We start from the raw sequence: 14,168 nt of genomic DNA on the forward strand, positions 1-14,168 counted from the left end.
TGCTCTGGCTGTCCTGGAACTCACACAGAATCCCCTCCCGAGTGCTGGGATTAAAGCCGTTTGCCACCACAGCGGGCTATTAGTTTCAATATTCCGTTTGACACAGCCTAGACGCACCTGGGGAGAGAGTCAGTGAGGGTTTGTCTGGATCCGGTTGACTGTGGGCGTGTTTGTAGAGGACTGTCTTAATTGGCGTGGAAAACCAAAGCCTGAAAATATGTGCCACCTTCCCCTGGTGTCTATTGCCATGATGAAACGCAAAACCAAAAAGCAACCAAAAACCAAAAAGACGTACACTCACAGCACGCCTTCAGCCCTGAAGGAAGCCGGGGCGGGAACTCACACTGGACAGAACCCTGGAGGCAGGAGCTGATGCAGAGGGCATGGAGGGTGTTGCTTTCTGGCTTTGCTCCTGGCGTCTTGGTCAGCCAGCCCGGGGATGGCACCACCCACAATGGGCTGGGACCTCCCCTGTCAATCACCAATTAAGATGATGTTCTACAGGCTTGCCTACACAGCCTGATCTCAATTGGGGTTCCCTCTCAGATAACTCCACCCTACGTCAAGTTGACATAAAATTCTCAGCATGTCTAGTTTGGGTCCCTGGAGAGATGGCTCAGACATAAGAGCACTTGTTCTTACAGAGGACCCCAGTTTGATTCCCAATATCCGCACAGTGGCCCGCAATCGTCCATAACTCCAGCCCCAGGGGACCCGACACCCTCCTTTGACCTCTGTACGCACTAGTCATGCATGTGGTCCACAGACATAACATTCAGGCAAGCACATCGAATAAAAGTAGATGTTAAGAAATGGAGAGAACTAGCCTAGCACTGAGCGTGCGGGCACTCACGTGGCTGTAATGTGACTGGCCGTTCTAAGCGCCTGTCACCTTGACATTCCCCACAGTGATGGTTCTACCCTGGAATTACAAGCTAAAGGAAACCCTTGCTTCCCTAAATTGCTTCCTGTCGAGAGTGTTTTATTACAGCGCGAGAATGAAAGTTGAACAGCACATGAGGAACCTTAGCCAGCACACAGTGCTGGGGAAAGTAGTCAGCCGAGGGGATCTGGCCCATGTTAGAATGGAGGCCTTGGTGCAAACATGCTCTTGGGGCTTCGGAAGCCTATTGCTAAGCAGTTAAACACGGTCTGGAGCCAGACTGCTTGCCCTGCTGTTAGCTAGTCTCAGGGCAAACACATCCTTTACCTGGCTAGTTCAGCTTTAAAGAGAAGAGATGAAGGGTCCCTCCTTCGCAGGACTGTTGAGAGGAGTACATGATCAGACTGTAAGGCATCGAAATCCCCTTTCTCTTTATTCAACAGCTAGCCATGAGCAGAGTCCCCCAGCACCTTCCTTTCTCCAGCCATCAGGGCCAAGAGTTCTTTCCAAATTCCTGCTGCAGGAGAAGCCAAGGAAATCAGCTGCTGCCAGAGAGGTGGGGGCAGCAGTGTCATACACGGCGTGTGAGTACCCAGGCTTGAACTCTGACTCCTCACAGGGTTGTCGTTTTGTTTAATATTTATTTTTACTTTGAAATATGTGTGGATGGGTATGTGCACTTGAATGCAGAAACCTGTGGAGGCTACAGGTACCAAGTAACCCTAGAACTGAAGTTACAGGCAATTGTGAGCTGCCTGATATAGATCCTAGGAATCAAATTCAGGTCCTTTGCAAGAACTGGTATGAACACTTGACCACTGAACCATCTCTCCAGCCCCTAATAATACTTTTGTTTTGTCTGTTTATGCATTTGTTTATTCGCTTTGTGGAATAATCTTTTTGTACACTGAAGATGTGTCTTTGCCAAGGTGCCTTCTGATTGGTTTAATAAAGAACTGAATGGCCAATGGCTAGGCAAGAAGAGGTTAGGCAGGACTTAAAGGCACAGAGAGAGAGAGTCATGAGGCAAAACAGATTAATATAAATGTGTAGCACTATTAATAAAAACCTAGAGACAGAAATTGGGATTCAACCTGAAGGTCAGAAAAGCAAAACAGCCACTGGCTCTTACCTCTACCTCAATCGGAAATGGTGATCCAGGATCCTCATTCTGAGGAATGAGACTGTGTGTGAGAGCTGTCTCCTCTCATATTATTATTATTCCTCACTAGGGCTGGGATTAAAGGTATACACCACTATCGCCCGGTTTCTATGGCAAACTAGTGTGGCTACTGGGATTAAAGGTGTGTCACCACTGCCTGGTCTGTAACAGTAAACAGCTGACCAGTGCAGCTGTTTTACTCTCTGAACTTCAGGCAAGCTTTAGTTATTAAGATACAAATGAAATATCACTACATAAATGGATTAATTTAAGTTACAAGTGCTAGTAGAACTTACAACTTAAAGCTATAGGCCAAGCTTTGAAGTAGTAAGAGTGGCGGGGCTGCATTCTCAGCACCCCCGGCCGCCTGCCCGGCTAGCTTATGCCCAAAATAATTCCACAGACACTGTATTCTTTTAATCACTGCTTGGCCCTTTAGCCCTAGCCCTTACTGGCTAATTCTCACATCCCGATCAACCCATCTCTAATAATCTGTGAGAACCGGTCTTACCGGGAAGATTCTAGCCTAGTCCATCCTGGGTCGGAGCTTCATGCCGGGAGCGGGGCATGGCGTCTCTCTCAGGCGTCTGCTCCTGAGAGGAAAGCTGTCGAGACTCTGACCTCACTTCCTCTTCCTCCCAGTGTTCTGTCCTGTTTTCTCCTCCCACCTATCCTCTAACCAATAAAATGGGCCAGGGCAGTGCCTTTATTAGCCAATGACCTTCCTCCATCATTTCCCCTTTTTCGGTTTAAACAAAAAAAAAAAAAAAAGGCTTTAACATAGCAAAATTACATATAACAAAACAGTTATCAAGTAAAAGTTACAATAATCTTTATCATAACTAAGGAAAACTATAACTATAACTAACTATTCTTAACTCCATCAAAGACTCCAGAAAGATATATTACCTAAGTAAACAAGAACTAAGAAACTTAGTTCTAGAAATGACAAAGACATCTCGCTGCCTGGACAGTCACCCAAAGTTCTTTTGTACCATTGGGGCATCCATCTTCAGCCTTCAGGCCCATGCTATCCAGCAGACATTTCCATAAAGCAGGAAAATTCAAAGTCAGTTCAGTCACTATCTGTTGTGTCCTGCAGAATGTCTCGCAGACTCTTTCAAAATGAATCAGGAACCCCGAAAGATCATCTCACCTTAGGCAAGTTCAGTAGTCCTCTCTCTGCGGGTTCTCTGTGTCCAGTTTATGCAATAGTCCAGGCAAGAGCAGTTTCTTGCCCAAATGGCTATCAAACTCCATAAGGTGCCTCTTCGATGCCCATCTTCCTCTTGAAGTAGATTGGTGCTGCCAGGAGCAGACGTGTCTCATTGTCATGAAAAGTCCTCAGTTATTAAAACATTAAATGTCCTATTCTGTAATCTTTGAAAGACATGAAGAATGTCTATCTAAAATATATCTCTATATATCTAGAAAATCTAACTAATATGACTACAAGCTTTACTATTATCGATGATCATCTATTAACAACCTATATTTCTTAATTATACAGTACATATTTAAATGAACTACACAATCACAATACCTTAATCAAAATCAGAAACTTATACATATAACAAAATTGACCTTAAATCTCTATCAATAAAGCAAAATCTATACTAATGCAAATTATTCATACCTATATCATATCCCCCTTTAAATGTAAAAGAACATTTATAAACATTTTTTGGGAATATGGGCGCAGTTATTTCTCTCCAAACTGCTTCCTGCTGAATGGGGGCGTCGTTAATTAGGTCTTTCATGGTATAACCTGTGTGCTAGTTTCATCTCAGTTGGCAGTTGAGCGAAGCAATTTTCTGAAGGCGTGCACAGGAACCATTCAGGAGGACGTGGTCCATCATACCAAATCGGAATAGAAGAAATGAACAGCGTCTCATCCTCTGTGAAAACAAAATAAGAAACTCCTTTCCAAAGTATCATATCCTTAGATCCAAATTCATAATATCTATGTTGGATTAGTTCAGCAGTATTTATAAATAAATATCTTTTAGCATCTGTTTCTCCTTCCTCAGCATTTAAACAATTCAAAGAGAGCATAATAGCATACAGTATCAAAATTCTCTGTGTATTTTCCATCTTTGTGCAGCTTTGTTTTAACCTCTATTTTGTTTATTTTTACTTTTAACTCTTTGCTTTTTGAGACAGGTTCTCTGTATCTTTGACCTGAAGTAACTCTGTAGACCAGGCTGTCTTTGAACTCTCAGAGATCTGCCTGTCTCTGCCTCCCAGGCATTCGGGATTTAAGGTGTACACTACTACACCTTGAACTCACAGAGATCTCTTTGTCTCTGCCTTCTAGGCACTGGGATTAAAGGCGTGTGCTACCACACATAACAACTCTCTTCCTTTTTTTTTTTTTGTTTTTTACTTTAAGAACTTCAACTTTTAGTCTGCATATATTTTTAACACACTGTAAACCATTTAAAAATTTTCTTTGTCTTTGAATCTCTCTTTACTGTATATCTCTCTTTTTCTGACCACATGAATCTTTAATTTACCAAGCAATCTCAGTAGGACTAAAGGCGTGGCTTTGCCAGCTAGATCCAGTCCATTCCTTAGCTTTCCAGCCTCATGGCGGATATACAGGCTGTAGCCATGTTTACTGCCACAACTGTATGGCATTTCAAGGTCCCTGCCAGCAAGTGAGCTACAACAGACAACACTCAAGTCCTCTCTAGGTAGCCGGCCCTCCTGCCTCAAACAGTCAGAGTTTGCCCTGGCAGGATGGCCCAGAAAGCCGGCATTTTTAAACAACAGGTTTTTTCCTGCTGCTGCTGAAAACCGAAAAGCATGTGTTCAGCTTTTCGTCAACACCATTTAAGTGTTTCGTGGCAGGACCTCTTAATGAGCTGCAGGCTTTGCAGCTAAAGCTGAGTCAGGAAGCTTCTCTTAGAAGAAAGCGCATGCTTGCCTCTAACAAGCAGAGCAGACCCGAGAACACAGCGAGTCTAGTTGTCATCAAACAAATCGTAGCACTTTACTCCAAATGCTCTATTCAAAAGCTCTGTCTCCTGTAGGAGCCAGACAGAGATCGCAATGGCAGCACAGCCCCAGGAAGTCGCGCTTTAAAATGACACAGCATTTTTTCTGCTATTGTTGCCGAATCAGGAAATCTCTCTACAGCACGCCACCAACAAACAGCAAAAATCTGTGTTAAACTCTCTCTCCCTTATTTTTAAGCCTTCTCAGGTTTTTTAAGTGGATTTAGTCCATCACGTGGGGCGCCATATGAAGTAGTAAGAGTGGCGGGGCTGCATTCTCAGCACCCCGGCCGCCTGCCCGGCTAGCTTATGCCCAAAATAATTCCACAGACACTGTATTCTTTTAATCACTGCTTGGCCCTTTAGCCCTAGCCCTTACTGGCTAATTCTCACATCCCGATCAACCCATCTCTAATAATCTGTGAGAACCGGTCTTACCGGGAAGATTCTAGCCTAGTCCATCCTGGGTCGGAGCTTCATGCCGGGAGCGGGGCATGGCGTCTCTCTCAGGCGTCTGCTCCTGAGAGGAAAGCTGTCGAGACTCTGACCTCACTTCCTCTTCCTCCCAGTGTTCTGTCCTGTTTTCTCCTCCCACCTATCCTCTAACCAATAAAATGGGCCAGGGCAGTGCCTTTATTAGCCAATGACCTTCCTCCATCAAAGCTTTAATTAATAAGTCTCCATGTTGTTTTTTATGAGCTGGTGGCCCAAAGAAAAAGCCATCTATGATTTGCAGTGCTGGGAATGGAACGCAGGACTTGCATGCTAGACAATCATTCTACTGCTAACACCAGCCTTAGCATCCTGGCCACAGGATCCTGCCGCAGAGTTGTAAGTCTGAGACCCCTCACCTACCTTCACCCTCAGAGGTCAGAACAAAACAGCCTGCCTGGCACTGCAGAACACAAAGCAAGGCTCTGTGGGGCAAGACCCCCATCCACGCACACACAGAATTCCAGACAAAAGGAGGAGACAATACCACACATGGGCATTGTGAGCTCAGAGAGATTTACAGTCCAGGAAATATATCTGCAGTCACCATTCATTATACACGAATGTACATCCTGGAAAAAGTCTATTGTGAAGAGGAAACTCCACATTCCCTGTGCAGCCAGACTGGGAACAATGATGGTTTCAGAAGCCTCCCATAGGACTTGAAGGGAACAGAGGAAGAGACCATCCCTGGAAGAGAAGGCACCCAGTTGTGTTTTACTCTTTTGACTTTTTGTGGGGCCCACTACCCAGCTTCCAAATAAATCACAGACAGAGGCTTACTCTTAGTTACGTCTGCCTGGCATTAGCTTGACTTGTTCCTTGCCAGCGTTACTCATCTTGTCTACCCTTTCCCTCTGGGCTTTTATCTTTCTTATTTCTGTGTGTCTTCCTTTCCTTCTTACTCCGTGGCTGGCCGAGTGACTGGTCTCTGAGGTCTTCCTCTCCTTGTTCTCTCATTGCTGCTTTTGCTAAGTTCTGTTTCTTCTCTCTGCCTCCCAGCCCCGCCTATCCTTTCTCCTTCCTCACTATTGGCCATTCAGCTCTTTTCTAGGTCATCAGGTGTTTTAGACAAGCAAAGAATCACAGCTTCACAGAGTTAAACAAATACAGCATAAACAAAGTAACACACTTTAAAATAATATTCCCCTATAGTACCCCTTAAGGGATAACCTTCTCCTCTACAGCCACATCCCTGTGCCCAGGAGGACGAGAGAATTGTAAAATCTGCAGTGTGATTACATGCTTCCTCTGTGCCACCACATATCTCATGGAAAATGCTGTGTGAGTACTTTCATCTTATTTTACAGAGGAGCTGAGGCACAGAGCATGAAGCTGGTTAAATCCAGTTAAAGCCCTAACAAACTTCAGGTACCCCTCCCCCAGTGCCAGGAAGCCCAGAGGCAAGGCAAGTAGATTTGGGTGCTAACTCTGATTTTCACTTGACAGGTTCATTCCTCTCTTCTATTTGACTCTTGAATTTATTTATAGCCTATATTTAAAGCCTTTTCAAGCCCTGTTGGAAAAGGAAGGGGTACTTCTATACCTGTCTCCAAGATTGGCCCCAATTTCCCTAGAGTAAGAAGACAGGAAACTAGCTCTCTCTAAAATGAAGTTGTGTCATGACCTTGATGTTGCAGTAAACCCTTTACAGTTTTCCTGGAAAAGAAAACCTGTCTTGCAAGGCAAACTCCCTGTTTGGGGCTAGTACGATGGCTCAGTGGATAAGAGCGCTTGAAGCGCAAGCATAAGGACCTGAGTTTGAATCCCCAGCATCCGTGTGAAAAGCCAGGCATGGCTGCATGTGTCCATAACCCTAGTACTGGGAGAGCAGGAGACAAGAGAGAGGGATTCCTAGAGCTCTCTGGCCAGTCATATAAACAGTAAGCTTCTGACTAAATGGGAGACCCTTCTCAAGGTAGTAAGGTGGAGGGCAATAGAGGAAGACAGCAAATATCCTCCCCTGGCCTTCATTCACACACACACACACACACACACACACACAGAGAGAGAGAGAGAGAGAGAGAGAGAGAGAGAGAGAGAGAGAGAGAGAGAGAGAGGAGGGTGGTGGAGAACCACCAATAATCTCTTGGGATGCAGAGACAGGAAAATCCTGAGTTCTAGACCAGCCTGGGCTACACAGCAAGATCCTGTTTCTAAAACCAAATAGAATCAAGAAAAGTAATAATTCGAGGAAGGAGTCCAATCCCCATCACTTCCCCATCTACTCTGGATACTGCTGACCTCTCCATCTCCAGACCTCACATCTTCCTACTCCCTAGCTCACGACAGGGTGTCCATGATTGTCCACACTAGATCCCGGGGAACCTAGAACCTGAAGTAGAGAACTTTCACATACCGAGCCACCCAAACGCTGATGTAAGAGCACAGCTGAGGTAGATCTCAGGCCAGCACAAAGCATGAACAGCTGGACCTGGTTGTGTCAAGGAAACTAGTGGTCCATTTTCCTGTCAACACAGGAGTTGGCCTACCCACTCCAGACCTTGTGCACCTCTTTCCTGACAGCTCATCATGTGGTGGCTTCCTTCTGGCTCGTACTCACACGTGTGGGTGTGATGTGGCAGAGGAAAAGGAACACAACTCTCTAACATCCTGCAGTGGTCCAGATGTCTTGGCTCTCCTTTTGAGCCAGACTCAGGACCACACAGCATTCTCAGATACTTCTTCGGAAGGACTTCAGACATCAGAAGTCTCCGAGGAGACCTATACTGGGACTTGCCATTTTCACCAATGCTCTGTCTTCTCAGCTCTTCCACCGAGGTAAAAGGATTGCTGGAACCCATGTCATGGCCATCCTTCTCCTTGTCTCCACAACCCAGGACATGTGGTTTCAGCCTGAGAAAGCGAGGGGGTGGCAAGACATGAGTCATCCACACAGTCATCCAGGAGCAGAGAGGCAGCTTTGAGCTCAGCATGGCTTCCCTAGCTCTTCAATCAGTCACCAGATAGCCTGCTGTGATCTCGATCCCCAAGGTTGACCAGCCTGTGTCCTCACAAAACACAGACTCCTTTCTTGCACTTGAAACACGGACTGTGAGACCAACAGCAGCGCAGAAGTCAACATTCTACAGTTCTTCACACCCTGCCCCTGCTAGGCCTGCCACTCGTGGGCCTGGCCCACACCACACTCTCGGGCTGCTAGTAGACCCTGATTTATGCTTCACTCAGCAAACATTTCCAGAACGTGAGAGATTATGCCAGGCTACCTGTCCCCTAGGTCACCCCACCACCGCAAGGAACCCCTTTTACTAGCATCCCTTCCAGTCGAATCGGGATCATTCATTCCTTTAATCCCTTCACCAAAAGAGGATTCTTTAAGAACAGCTCCACAGGGCTCAATGGACAGAAAAATAATGCCTGTCTTAGGGCTGGGTGAGGGGGATTTTATCATAGCGTTATTAGTCTCTAATGCTAGGTGTTTGGGGGCCCAAGAGGTACTTCAGGCTGAAGAAAATGGTGCACACATAATTCCAGCGCTCAGGAAGTAAAGCAGAGAGTCACGAACTGGAGTCCAGTCTGGGCTCCTTAGCTAGTTAATACCATGCTGAGCCACAGAGCAAGACCGTGTAGCAAAAAAAAAAAAAAACAAAAAAAAACCCCAAAAACTAACAAACATAGTGCACTTACCCAGTGTGGTAGAAAGTCCTTGGTTGGTTAGGTCCTTGACAGAGGGAAAGGGTAAAGGAAAAAAGAGTTAAGAGGGGAGAGAACAAGAATGAGAATAGATTTCAGCTGTCAGGGGAAACTCAGGTTATGAGCAAAGCTTTACTTCTTCCTTTTCATTGGAGAAATCTATTTCCGGTGATGGAGGCTAAAGGTCCTCTGCCAGGCTCCTCAGAGTGCCGTCATGGATCTGCAGCAAGGGAACTCGCCAGGTCCCCACCCTCAGTGTCCAGAACCGGACATCGTCTGTGCAGAGGGAGCAATGGTGGTTCACCCTAGGACCTTGTGCGTGTGGACAGTGCACTCCTCTGCTGTGCAGCAGCCCTAGTCCCAGAACACCCGACAAGCTCCCAGTGTGATTACGATGCATGTGGCCCTTTGGGAAACAATGACAAAAATAATGATTCTTGCCAACAGGCAAGCTTAGAAACAATGTGTTTACATGTTCTTTTTCAGTCAGAAGCTGAAAGCCGCCACTTTTTCTCTATATTAAGTCCTGTTTTCCTGAGTTTCTACAACTGTACTCCCCCACAGGCTTGGAGGTCAGACCATCCACAGCGAGAGGCTCTACCACTTCTTTGCCCACTACGCCTTTGGGCAAGTTGTCTCACCTCTCCTTGTCACCGCATCTGGCATCTGTAAAGCACTCATTTGCATACCGATTGGATTGGAGTGGTCCAGACTGTAGCTTTTGCTGGTTCTTGAGATGAAGTCTGTGAGTCTGAGGCTGGCTTGAACTCACTCCATAGCCAAGGATGGTCTTGAACTCTACATCCTCTTGCCTCCCCCTTTCAGGAGTAAGTTTACCTGTGTAAGCCATCCTCCCTAGTTATGAGGGCTTGGGAACCAAACTCAGAGCTTCGTGCATGCTAGGCAAGCCCTCTTCTAGTTGACTTACAGCCCCTAGCTCCATTTGTTTGTTCTTAAAACATAGTCTTGTTAGTAGTCTAGGGTGTCCTTGAACTTGTGACCCTCCTTCTTCTGCCTCCCAAATACCAGGATTTTGTTCACGCATTATCCTTCTCAGTCATTCAGATTTTGTGGAGATCACGTTTACTATCTTTTGAAATGAAATGATTCTGTAGTTGGTGAGCTCATTCATTATTCTCAGATTCACTTCAGTTTTATTTTTCCAAAGTGACTATTTTTCTTGCAGACAATTTAACTATTACCTCAGAAAATACCCATTTCAGTCATGTTTGGTAGCGCATCTCTGTAGCCCCAGCATTCAAGAACCTGAAGTAGGAAGACTACAAATTTTAAGACAGCTTATGTAATACGGCCCTGTCTCAAATACATACATTTATGTATAGTGTGAATATGTATGTATGCATAAGTGTATATGTGGAGATATATACTCAGTTTCAGGATTATCTATTCTACTATCCCATCACTGAAATAATTGAACTTTTAAAAAAAAAAAAAAAGATTTGTTTATTATGTATACAGTGTTCTGTCTGTGTGTGTGCCTACAGACCAGAAGAGGGCACCAGATCTCATTATAGATGGTTGTGAGCCACCATGTGGTTGCTGGGAATTGAACTCAGGACCTCTGGAAGAATAGTCAGTGTTAACCTCTGAGCCACCTCTCCAGCCCTGAGAACTGAACTTCTTAACTGTTGTCACCTTGTACAATTCCTTTGCCTTTTTAATAACAATAATTTGCAAGAGCCTAAGTATTCTTTCAGAATTTGCCCTCTGGGTCCCAGATGCCTTTGGAAGCATTGTTTCATTTCCTCTTCACAACTGTGCAATGTACACAAAGAAAGTGTTATCTTATAGATAATCAGAGTCCCAGTGCCCACAGTCACATGGCTAGCAAATAAGATAGTGAGACCCAGGATTCTGGTCCTATAGGCCCTAGTGGGCACTGGATGGATGGCTGGATAGATAGATAGATAGATAGATAGATAGATAGATAGATAGATATTACCATGTATTGCATGTGTTGATTCAAATCAAAGTATACACACACAGGGCTGGGGGAAGAATATGAGAATATGTCATCTTCCAAGATGGCCCCAACTGTGAATACTCCATTCCATTGTCCATAGGAACCCACTTGTGCTTTGACGATTTAGCTCTCAAATCATGATCATTGTAACCATTGGGCTAAACAAAGTCTACAGTTTCAGATACTCAGAGGCTGAGAGTAGAAGATTGCTAATTCAAGACTAGTCAGGGCAACATCATGAGAGCCTGTCTTAAATTAAAAAGAAGGTTGAGGGAACTGAAGAGACAGCTCAAGGGTTAGGAGCATATATTGTTCTTAAAGAGGACCTGAGTTCAATTCCCAGCACTCACACCAGGCAGCTCTCAACTATCTGTAACTCTAACTTCAAAGGATCTGATGTCCCCCCACCTGACCTCATACACATACTTCACTTATACATAAGCAATAATGGCTATTTTTTTTTTAAAGAAGAGGGCTGGGGATATGGCTCAATGGCAGAGCACTTGCCTAGCATGAACAGAGCCCAAGATTCCGTCCCCATTACCACGGGCAGAGGACAAAATCTGTCAGACTAATTGGTAAAATTATTTACTGCAAGAAAAGCTCCAAATTCTGTATTAAAAATAATATAGTCTCAAAAACAGCTTCATAGAGAAGGTTTCCCAGTTAAAAGGACACCTCCTGGAAATCCCAGATTTCTATCTAATGCCCCAAATAATCACCATTAACAGTTACACACACACACACACACACACACACACACACACACACACACTTTTATATTTTCTCTAATATATATAGTTTTTATTTTTTAACCAAATGAAACCATACCATGGACTTATGTAACTGTTCTTTGGTCTGTTACCACTATCTTGGATTCTTTTGCAGTCTTCCTGATTGTTTTCCTGGATTATCTGCATAATAACAGTCTACTATAAAGTGTGTCTGTCTATCTGTCCTTGTGCAACTATATTGGCTGGCTTGTAAGCTGCACGATGTTTTGTTTTGTTTTTTTGTTTGTTTGTTTGTAGCTTTGGAATCTGTCCTGGAACTAGCTCTTGTAGACTAGACTGGCCTCGAACTCACAGAGATCTGCCTGCCTCTGCCTCCCGAGTCCTGGGATTAAAGGTGTGTGCCACCACCACCCAGCAATGTTTTCATTACCTATATAATAATGTACCAACACAGACACCCACCCAGCACACAGAAGGAAACACCCAGGCCAAGGCTGAGGGGTGTTTTCAAATCCCTTCCAGATCACACGTGGCTACCCACATCTCCTCTCCAGTCAGCCTTTCTTTTTAACTCTCAGCTCTTTGAAATATTTTGATTCTTCTCCTCAGCCAAGCAGCGCTTCCTCTGCCTTCCCCTTCCAGCCTGGGACCTGTCATTTCTGAACAAGATTGTCTCTCTCCCATTTCCACCACCCCTGCTTCTGTAGACCAGGGTTTCTTCCTTCCTCCGTCCACCCTCTTCCCAGTCTGTCTTCTCCCCAGCAGCCTCCCACAGCCCAGCTGATGAGCACCGCCTTTCCCCAGCCATGTGGGGTGTATGTTTGCTTACCCAGTGAGGTCATCCTCGCCTTCACCTTCTTGCTTGTTGACATCCCCACCTCCACAGAGCCTGCCGTTGGCATGGCGGTTGTTATGGGGTCATCGTGGGTAACCAAACTCTGAAGAGACACAGTTTTGCTGCCAACAACTGTAAGTCTGTAGTTGGCAACTCAGAAAGGCTGGCTTAAGGATCTTGCTGCCAATAAATAACTGAGGATTAAGCCAGCTCTTGCTCTCACCTCCCGATGTGTACCACTTTCACTTCCTATCACTCTTGGGCATCTAGCAGGGACCACTCAGAACACTTCACTGATGTTTCCAACCCTCTGGACATGTGGCTGGCAGCTCTAATTGGGCCTCTGGGATGCGGGGCAGGGGAGGAATAGGTGCAGAAGGAGAAAGGAGTACTGTCTGGTGCTTAGGATCCCAACCTTGAGCTCAGAGCACCCTCTCTGCTCTTGGTCCATCCATCCAGTGGCCTCACATCTCCCTCTGCCTGCCTGCAGGAATGAAGACCAGGGCCTCAGGGACTTTCCACCAGCAGGGGCTAGAAGATCCAACACAAGACTGAGGGACACAGGAACTGCAGATTGTTGTGAAATCCAAGATTAGCATTTCCATCCACCCCAGGGTGTGTGTGTGTGGGGGGGTGTCACTAGCTCCTCTCACCCTTATTGTCTTCTTTGTCCCTAGCAGGCTCATGATCCAGGACTTCTCTCCCTGTCATCTAGTTCACCTCTAACCACCTCCAAGTCGCCTGTGCTCTGACTGCAACCCCTCTCTGCTGCAGGTTCCCTGAGACAGTGGTCCCTACCCACTGCCTTCCTGCCTCTCCAGCTGCTGAGATGATTCATGTGACTTTTGACCTCCTGACACTCAGGCCTTTCTCAAGGCTTCCTAGGAACCCTATCACTGAAATGCTGATGGAGCTCCCAGTATGAGAGTGTGTGTGTGTGTGTGTGCGCGCGCGCGTGCGTGTGTGCGTGTGCATGTGTGTGAGAGGCTGGCTTGTCAGCTGAGCCCCAGGGAGGCTCCCTCCCTTTTACACCAGTGCCGGGGATTGAACTCAGGTCTTCACATTTGTGACGTGAACCATTTTACCCATTGAGCTGTCTCTTCCCCCCTCAAGACTCCTTTTTAACGTGGTCTCTGATGACTCTGTGTGGTCTCCACCTCTCCAAGTCCCGAGCAGTCTCCTTCCCCAGCCCTCATCATCTCTCTCCCCAGGAGTCTCACCTGATTGGTCTGCGCTGAAATCACCACCTCCAGGCGCACTTCCACTAGCCCAGTGTCTCCTCCCACCATCCTCAACACAGGTTGTGTAGCCCTTCCAACAGCTGTAGCGAGGTAACCCCCAGATGTCTCAATGCCTCCAAGCAGCAGCCCTCTCGGGAATAACCAGAGCGGTGTCCCTCAGGTCAAGCCCACTGTTCTTTGAATC

The sequence above is a fragment of the Microtus oregoni genome, unplaced genomic scaffold (genome assembly GCF_018167655.1).
Source record: "Microtus oregoni isolate MIOR12 unplaced genomic scaffold, Mior012 000020F_ref0000438, whole genome shotgun sequence".
NCBI classification, from domain to species: domain Eukaryota; kingdom Metazoa; phylum Chordata; class Mammalia; order Rodentia; family Cricetidae; genus Microtus; species Microtus oregoni.